This window comes from Petaurus breviceps, unplaced genomic scaffold, assembly GCF_028583685.1.
Source record: "Petaurus breviceps papuanus isolate PSGF00001 unplaced genomic scaffold, PetGlider_PUasm1.0 90881, whole genome shotgun sequence".
In the NCBI taxonomy this organism is placed as follows: domain Eukaryota; kingdom Metazoa; phylum Chordata; class Mammalia; order Diprotodontia; family Petauridae; genus Petaurus; species Petaurus breviceps.
In genome coordinates, this window is record NW_027187369.1 from 13,504,186 (window position 1) to 13,513,835 (window position 9,650).

Here is a 9,650-nt window from a genome sequence, read left to right on the forward strand (position 1 = left end):
TGGTCCTCTTTTCCCAGAAGTGGGATGCAGGAACTTCTTCCTGCTGGGTAGCCGGCACCAAGTCAGGAACCCATGAACTCTTGAATTTACCAAATAGCCATTCCAATTAAAACCCTCTATCTCTCAGCATTGCTGTTTGGTGAGCAGAAGAGGCAGCTAGATATTTGAGGGGCTGGTCTCAGGCTCACCCAGATGAGCCCATGTGGACTAGCATGGCTGGATGTGGGAGCTTAGGGTCACTGTGGTTGTAGGGATGGGGAGGGAAAGAATCACTGATTTCCCCCTCAATGCTGTAAGTCCAGGGAAACCCAAGCAGTCCCAAGTAATGTACACAAAAGAGGGAGGAGTTTTTTCCCCTCATTGCTTTACCTAGTCTACTGAGGGGGTGAATCTTCTCGACTCATTTGCCAATCATCTTTTTTTTTTTTGCTTTTTGGAGGGCAATTGGGATTAAGTGACTTGCCCAAGGTCACATGGCTAGTTTTTGTGTTAAGTGTCTGAGGCTGGATCGGAACCCAGGTCCTCCTGACTCCAGGGCCGGTGCTCTATTTGCTGCGTCACCTAGCCACCCTGCGAATCATCTTTGATGTACTTCTATAGTCATAGGGACCAAGAGACCAGCATGGAAATGCTGGTTGCCCATGGCTCTTAGCAAGGGACCAGAGCTGGTGTCCCACTGAAAAGAGGAAGGATGCATGCCTGGCTCAATGGAAAGTGTAACAATCCAATCACTGCTATGAAATTCAGATTGAAAAAGAAAGAAAAAAAAAAGAAGCTCTGAAAAACTAACTACCATGTTAACTGTGACTGATAGTACGTCCCAGCACTCCTCCCCCCCCCCATCCCTCATCACTCTAATGAAGAGAAGGAGGTGTACCTTCTCAGTCCTTCAGAGGGACCCAACCTGAATGTCACAATTACATTGCATTCATTTTTTTGTCCTTTCTGTTTTCATTACTATTATTTTGTGTATATTGTTTTTCTGGTTCTGCCTATGCTACTTTGCACCATTTCCTATTCACCTCCCCCATGCTTCTTTGAATTCCTTGTTTTCTTCACATCCCAGGGCAGCCTTTCTCAATTGTTAGATATCTGTTTTGTTTCCCATTCTTCACTACCACAAAAAGTGCCACTAGGAGATCTTGGTGTAGAGGGGAACTTTCCTTCAGTCTCTTTGAAGAATATGTCCACTAGTGGTATCTCACAAAGGGTAAGGGCATTTTATTCACTTTCTTAGTATAATTTTAGATTGGTTGCACCAATTTATAATTGTAAGAACAGTGCGCTATTTTGCCTGTCTTTCCACAGTCCCTCCAACACCAGCTGTTTCCATCTCTTGTTTTCTTTACCAATTGGCTAGATGCAAATCTAGTTGAGTTTTAAGGTATCAGAATTAAGGAAATGAGGAGTGGGAAGGAGGACACTCCAGGAAACGGTACAGGGCATGTTGTGGGGGTGTGCACAGCAGTGGTATCAGAGGGGAGTCCCTGGTTAGTTGGAACTCAAGTGCTCAGAAGGGGAGGGTTATGACATTAAACTGGAAAGATAACATTGTGCCAGATTGTGGAGGGCCTTGAATGTTGGACAGAGGAGTGTGAACTTTGTTCTGTAGGCAAAAGGGAACTCTTGAAGAGGTTCCTTCTGACAATCGGTGCCAGCACAGTGGTAGGACCAGTGAACGTCTTCCTGGCCTTTAGATAGAACACATGACAGTGTTCCACTGAACTGATAGGGAGGGCCAGGAATGCAATGTCTGCCCAGACTACTGTCAGCTTCAGATGAATTTCCCAGGAGGAAAAATATCTTATCACTTGTTCTTCAAGAGATATTTTTATAATTTTACCCATGCTGCTAAATCTAATGGCCCCCTTTTCAATCCTCATTCTTTTTTATCTACCTGCTGATTACTTTTCTTCTTCTCTTGTTTCCCCTTCCCTACCTCTCTTGCTCTCTCTCTCCTCATCTCTTCTTCTCTTTCTCTCTCTTTTCATCTCTTCCCCTCTCTCCGTCTTTCCCTCCTCTCTTCTCTCCCCCTCTCCTTTCCTTTCTCTCTCTCTCTCTCTCTCTCTCTCTCTCTCTCTCTCTCTCTCTCTCTCTCTCTCTCTCCTCATTCTGCTTTGCTGAATCTTCATCTGTGTCTCCACTTTTCACTCTGGGTGGCCCCCAATGCTCTGCCTATGCCCTTTTCTCTTTTCTTTCTATACCATCTCACTTGGTAACCTCTATGGGCAGGGGATTGGGGGGTTAGCAGCAGTGGACTTCTCCCTGTACTTGGGGTGGATTTGCCTGGTTTGCTCTGGAGAGCTTGCTCCATTCCAAAGGCATTGTGGGGTTTCATAGGATCCTATGGCCATGGATTTAAAGGTGGAAGGGACCTGTGGACTCAAACACCTTTATTTTATAGAAGGGGATACTGAGTCACAGAGAAGTTATTGACTTATACAGGGTGATGTAGGTAATAAATGATAGAGGCAGGGTTAAAAACCAGGCCCTCAGATTCCAGAAGCAGGGTTCTTTTCTTTCTGGGAGTCTGAGACATAGCCATCACAGGGCATCCCTGGCACGGTCAGAGTGGCAGTCCAGGCCTGCTGAGAGTCTCTTTGATGAGGTAGCTGCAGGACTCCTGGTCAAGTGAAGCCACTGGTGTCTCCCTTGTGAGGCTTCTCTGTGTCTAAGCTAGTGTCAGAAAGAATTCAGCAGGAAAATCAGAAATGCCAGGATAGATATGCTTTGTGACTATGGTTGGCACTGAAGTAGAGATGGGTTCATTGGATCCAGGTAAGGAAACTGAGGCCTGGAGAAAGGAAGGTACTGGCCCAGGGTCATATGTACGATCTGAGCTCTAGAGCTTGAAGGAACCTCTAGTCTCTTCATTTTTCAGTTGAAGAAATTGAGGCCTGGGATAGGTGAAGGAACTTGGCTAAGGTCACACTTGGGATTCTAAATCTAGAAACCATCTGGTCCAGCCCCGTTATTTTACAGATAAGGAATTGACTGAGATGAAATTTGAACCAGGTCATGTGACTCCTGAGTTGTGGTTATTTCCACTGCTCCATGTGGCCTCTGGTACAATATCACTCAGATCTAAAGTAAATAAAATTACAGAGAGAGAGTGAAAAGGAAGTGGCTTTAGCGTCACAAGTCCTGGCTACAAATCTTACTCTTTTTACTTACTGGTCTGACCTTGGGCAAGTAGATGGGCACTCTAGCTATCCACTGCCTCAGTTTCCTTCTCTGTAATATGGGCTAGTTGGACTAGATGATCTTGACAATTCTTTCCAATTCAAATTCCTATGATCCTGAAAAACTATGGGACCTGTTTTTCCTATTGGTAAACTCTTCTAACTCACCTTGGAAATGCCACTGACCTTGGAAATCCAAGTCGTCTTGCTCAACTGCTTTGGTGGCATTTCTAGAAGAGCCTCAACTATGCATGGTTTAGGGGCTCCCCGTAGCCACCCCACTCTCCAAACAAGAAATACCAAAATGTCTGCAGCTCTGTGAAAATGAAGACTGAGTCATGCCCTAGCCATCCCTGCTGAGACAAAGCAAGCAACTCGAGCCTAGGAAATATTTGTGAAAAAGACTTCAAACCTCTTCCCTGAGTGTGCAAACTAACTACAAATAGTGTCTGTTTCTCCAGCAACTTCTTTATGAAGAGTGATGCTACTGAAAAGAAGGGGGGATGGGCGGGTGTACTTTGGAACTGACAATACTGTACTGCGTTCCATGTGGACGAAAGGAAGTTGGGCTGTGATAGTGTAATCCTGGATTCCTTGGAATGTTGAGACTCTGAGACGTAAGAGATAAAAGACCAGAAACAATATGGTGGTAAGTTTCATGGGACTACTTTGAAAACATCCTGTCTGTCCCACGTGTATGCCCAATGCATTGGAGGGAAGGGGATTATGTTTCTAGGCATGGAACTAGAAACAGACTCAAAGTAGGGTTTTGTCTTTCTTCAAATGCTTCTCATCACCTCGTTTGACTTCAGCTCTGGTTTACCGATAGTAGGAAATGAGGTCATTGGCAATAGGTCAGTAGCCATTTAACTCACTACAACTGGATCATGCACTCATTGGGTGCTAGAGAAACACACCTGAAGAATACTGGTTCACCAGTGCCCTGTTTCCAGGTTATTCTGGCTCAGGAAGGAAGCATATTTCTTCCATGAGAAATGCTGGTGTCCAAGTGGGTGTGGGACAGATATCATTTATGCAGATTGACCCCAGTTGATATAGCCACTTGGTTATTCCATGAAAAAGCAGCCGCCATAGCAACTGGGGGCTCACAAACTGGTTATGATACCTCAGAGAGACAAATCACCTTCTTTAAAAGAAATGCACATGCACACATGTTTTCTGTCACCATAGTTCATCTTTGGGGAGAGGGAATGTGCCACAGCCAAGGTTCTTCCTTTTATGGGGAACTTAATATCTCATTAGCATGTTGTAGGTATTAAATAATCTAGCAGCACCGCCCCCCCCTCCCCCTCCCCATACCTAGTCCCTCTAGGCCTTGGTGACTCATTTGAATTTGATGAATGATTTGAAACATCTTTTGCAAAGATTCCTAAACAGCTATTTCTGAGTGGCCCCCATGGTTCCATTCTGGGCCTCATTTTCTTTGCTATTTGGTAATAATCATCATTGAGATGACTCCTTGCTTTTTTCATAGTTTGCAAAATACTTTCCTCACCACAAGCCAGTGGGGGAGGGAGGGGGAGGAATTATTACCTCTATTTTGTAGAGGAGAAAGCTAATGTTAGGAGAAGTACAGTGACTTGCTACTCTATGGCAGAATAGATAGAGTCAATACTCAAACCCAATTGTCTTGACTCTGAATGGTATGCTCTAAGGCCCCTGTAGTATAATAATATTATGGGGAAAAGATTTGGAGTCATTATCTTGGAAGGGACCTAAAAAATGGAGATGATAAGGTCATAGATTTCTGAGTTAGAGAAGACCTTTAAGGGATATTGGGTCCACCCTCCTTATTTTGCAAATGAGGAAACTGAGACACAGAGGGAGGAAGGAACTTGCTTGAGGTCACACAAATGGTAGGTGGCAGAGGTAAAACTTGAACCCAGGTCCTCTCATGCCATATCCTGTACTTTTGAACTGTGCTAGACTGTAGTTGATTGCCATGGTTCTTTATTATAACCCAAAGTCATGTTTCAGCAGTCTGTCCCTCAAGATATGTATGCATACCTAGGGCCAAAACCCATTGTTGACATATGCTTATGAAGTCACTTGCGTCCTGATCATTCCCCATACATGTAATGAATGAGTGGCCAACACCGTTCAAGGTTTTAAAGGGAATAAAAAAATGGATAAGATCTGGTTCCTATTTTCAAGGAATTTTCAAGCTAGTAGCAGGGATAACAAATAAACCATAACCCAGAATAGACTATGCTACATGCTGGAAAGAAGCAAATCTCCATTAAGGCACTTGGGGGGACCTGTTGAATCAACATTGTGACTACCAGTAAACTCTGAAAGGAAAGTGCTTCTAGTTCCTTGTAAGGCCACCATCAAAGACAGATATATATTTTTTTCTCTAGTGTTATTGAGCAGAACAGGAGGAAGTTGTTCATGCCCAGGCATGAACTTGTTTCTCCTCTGGTCTCACCATACTAGATCATTTGAGAGGGAAGGGGGTAGTTAGCTGGTAGTGCTGTTCTTCAGTACTTGCAAAAAGCCATGCTTTGGAAGGCCTTCTGGCCCTGCCACCTCCTCCTCCCCCTGACCAGTGGGTGGCAAGAGCTGTTGTGGTTGGTCATCACATGAGACTGACCTTCATAGCCATGCTGGTTCTCAGAGGACAAGTCCTTAGTTGGTGCCTTTCAACACTTCGAAGTAGCTCCCTTGTTCTATCCCTCACCTTACATTTTGTAGAGCTTGAAAGGAAGACATTGAGTATTACTCAGAAGGAAGAGAGAATTGGGATTTTGATATGTCTCTATTACTACTAATGACCTTGGGGCTTAACAGCACCAGCAGGGAAGACCAATTAGTAAATGAATTCATTAGGGCCCCCGCTTATATGCAAATTGATCATCTGTGAATGAGACCTATGAGTCATAGGATGTCAGAGTTAACAGGGCCTGAGAAGTTAAGCTCACTCCTCTTATTTTACAGAGGAAACTGAGATCCAGAAAGGAGAGTGATCTGCCCAAGGTCACACAAAGAAGCAGTGACCGAGCTGAGACTGGAACCTGGGTCTCTTAAGTCCTGGTCCTCTCCTCCTTCCACCCCTAAATGGAGAACAAACTTTCTGGAATCTGTCTCCTAATCACTAGGGAGGGCCCTTTTCTGTCATCTGAGGGCCAGCTTGACCCAGAGTGGGGCTCTTCTTGACCTTTTTATTACAGATGTATGCTGCCAGGGTCCCCCTTTTTCTTGCTTGGCCTCCTTGTAAACACTAAACACTGGTGTGGGAGAAGTGAAAAGAAAGGCAGAGATCAAAGCGATGTATGATCTTAGGGGAGAACAAGGCTCATAGAGTCATAGGGTGAAGCCTGGAAGGCAATTGAGAGGCCACCTAGGCTGACCTTATTTTTTTAGATGAAGAAACTGAAGCACAGAGAGCTTAAGTGACATGTCTGAGGTTACATAGGTAGTAAGCATCACAGGCAGGATTTGAACCTAGATCCCTGGACTCTAGAGCCAGTGCCCTTTCCATGTACTATGCTATCTCCTATATTAGTTCCAGTTCAGCAAATATTTAATATCTTCTGTATGCAGAACAATGAGTTGGACACTGGAAGAAAAGCACTTTTACATGAACTGTGGCCCTGTTCTCTTGGAGTTTACAGTCGAAACTGTAGGAGGGCTAAGAAACAGATAAAATGATAACACAAAATAGAGCCTAACTAGCCCATCAGAGGGGCACAGACACATGGCTAAGGAGGAAAAGACCGTTTTTAGTCAGGGAGAGCCAGGGAAGGCACCAGCAGGTAGCATTTGAGTTATGTCTTTTTTACATTTTAATTTAATTTTTCAATTAGCAAGTATTTATTTTTTCTCTTCACCCACTCACTTGGAAAGAAAAAAAAAGAAAAAGAAAAACAAAGCTCTTGTAACAAATATGCGTAGTCAAACAAAACAAATTCCCATATTAGCCATGTCCAAAAATATGTTTGTTTTATAACTTGGAGGATTTCAGTGACCAGATGGGGCGGTGGCGGGGGGGGGGGTTTGGGTGTACTTTGTAGGGAGCGGCATGAACAAAGGCATGGAGGTTAGAAAGTCCAGGATATGTTTGGGAGCTGGCAGGTCATGGAGTTTCACTGGGACAGAAAGTATGTGGGAGGAAATTGTTTGAGAATAGACAGGAAAGTTTGAGTTGAACCAAATTTTGCAGGACTTTGAATGCCAGACTAAGACTCATAGACTTTATACAGTATTCCACCCAACAGAAGAATTGAGCATAGTGCCATGTGCCTAGCACAGCTAAGTCCTAGGGGGATATGGAAACAGTGCTATGTCTCAATAGAAGGAGCTTCTAATTGAACTGGGGAGAAAGGACATGCGTAGACATTGTCACCTTGTCTAACATATTTTTGCACTTTACTTTAGATTACAATGCTAGAAATTTGCCCTGGAAAATGGAGGAACTTGTCACGTGTGACTAGCATGATCAGATCCATTATTTCAAGGGTTCAAGTAAGCCTTGAACATCGCTTTCCAGCTCTGCATTCCTATTTTAGGAATTTTCACCTAGTCTGTGAATCTCATGACTTCAAATGTGATGTGGGGCCTTTTCTATTGAATGGCATGCAAGAGAAAAGGCTTATTCTTTTCCTTGAGAGGCTACCCCACAATCAAAATCATCTTTTCATTAAGGAGATTTCGCCATTCCTCCTCCCCTTTGATTTTGTCCCTCAATTCTTCTTGTCTCCATCTGGATCTGTGAAAAGCAAGCACTTTCACTGAGAGCATCATAGTATAGTGGATGGAGCACTGGGCTTGGAAATTGGAAAGACCTGGATTCAAATGCTGCCATAGACATTTATTGGCTGTGTGATTCTGAGCAAATCACCCTCCCTGAGCCTCAGTTTCCTTATTTGTAAAATGAAATTAGATTCTCATCTCTGAGCTCCTATTCGACTTGAAATCTATAATCCTATAATGTATTGAGGATTAGGAAATTTCAGGCTGTGGACTTGGTCTTCAGTGATTTACTGCCAGCCAATCACATTAAAAAGCAGCTAAGTGATGCTGCAGCGCATAGAGCAGGGGGCCTGGAGTCAAGAAGACTCAGTCTTCCTGAGTTCAAATCTGACCTCAGACACTTAGTAGCTCTATGTCCCTGGGCAAGTCACTTCACCCGGTTTGCCTCAGTTTCCTCATGTGTAAAATAAGCTGGAGAAGGAAATGGCAAACCACTCCTGTATCTTTGCCAGGAAAACCCCCAATGGGGTCATGAAGAGTCAGACGTGACTGAAAAGCAACTGAATAACAACAGCGATCAAATATCTCAACTTTCTGTGTGTCCCTATCTCCCCCTTCTCTTTGCCAGGCTTCCCTAGGGCTGAATCGATTGCCCTTTAAAAGACAGCAGAATTGGTCAGCACTGTGTGGGCTCCCAGCATCACCAGTGCAGTGGGGCAAAGACCTCTGCCATAGGATCACAGACAGACTTAGCAGCTGAGAAAAGGGAGACCTAGAGAGGCAAACTAATTTGGCCAGAGTGATACAGTAAGTAGCTGCCTGGACCTAGGCCAGGGGTGGGGAACCTGTAGCCTCCAGGTCACACATGACCCTCTAGGTCCCTGGGTGGTACGGCCCTTTGATGGAGTCCGGGTTTGACAGAACCAATCCTTTTCTTAAGGGGATTTGTCCTGGGAAGTTTGGATTCAGTCAAAGGGCCACGCTTGAGGACCTAGAAGGCCACATGTGGCTTCAAAGTTGCAGGTTCCTCACCCCTGGCCTAGATCTTGTTGCACTGTTACCCTCTAAACCAAACTACTTCCCATGTCTTGCTTCCCTATTGACTGTCCCAGCCTTCGGCTACCACTCCACATTTCATTCCCACTTGAGACTTGATTTCCTGGTGAATCAGAGGCATGAATCTCTCTGATCAGGTCTTGACCTTTCTCCTCATTCCCCCAGGAAGGTTCTTTTCTTGGGGTCTGTGAATTCCTACCCCAGTCACCAAAGGCTGAGGACTCTGACTTCTTTCAGCCTTGGGGAGTGAGCCCTTTTTCCTTCTCGCTCTGCTATTTTGGCATGATCACAGTTCTAAACAGACCCCTTCTGACGTGACTACTGGCTGCAACTTCATGTTCCCTTGCCAGAATGAGTAGGCACGATCTTACCTGTGTCAATTTGGGGATTCTTAACCTTATCACCCTACCTAATTTCTTCCGACCCCTAGTACAGCAAAAGCCTGATATTAGGGGACAGAGATAACAATCATAGTGTTAGAATCTTGGCTTTCCAGGCAAAGAAGTTCTTTCAGTTAATATTCATTTAACAAACAGCTTGGGGCATCTAGGTGGCAGTGAATAGAGCACCAGCCCTGGAGTCAGGACGACTTGAGTTCAAATCCGGCCTCAGACACTTGACATAATTTCTAGCCATGTGACTTTGGGCAAGTCACTTAACCCCAACTGCCCTCCAAAAAGCAAAAAACAAAACAAAACA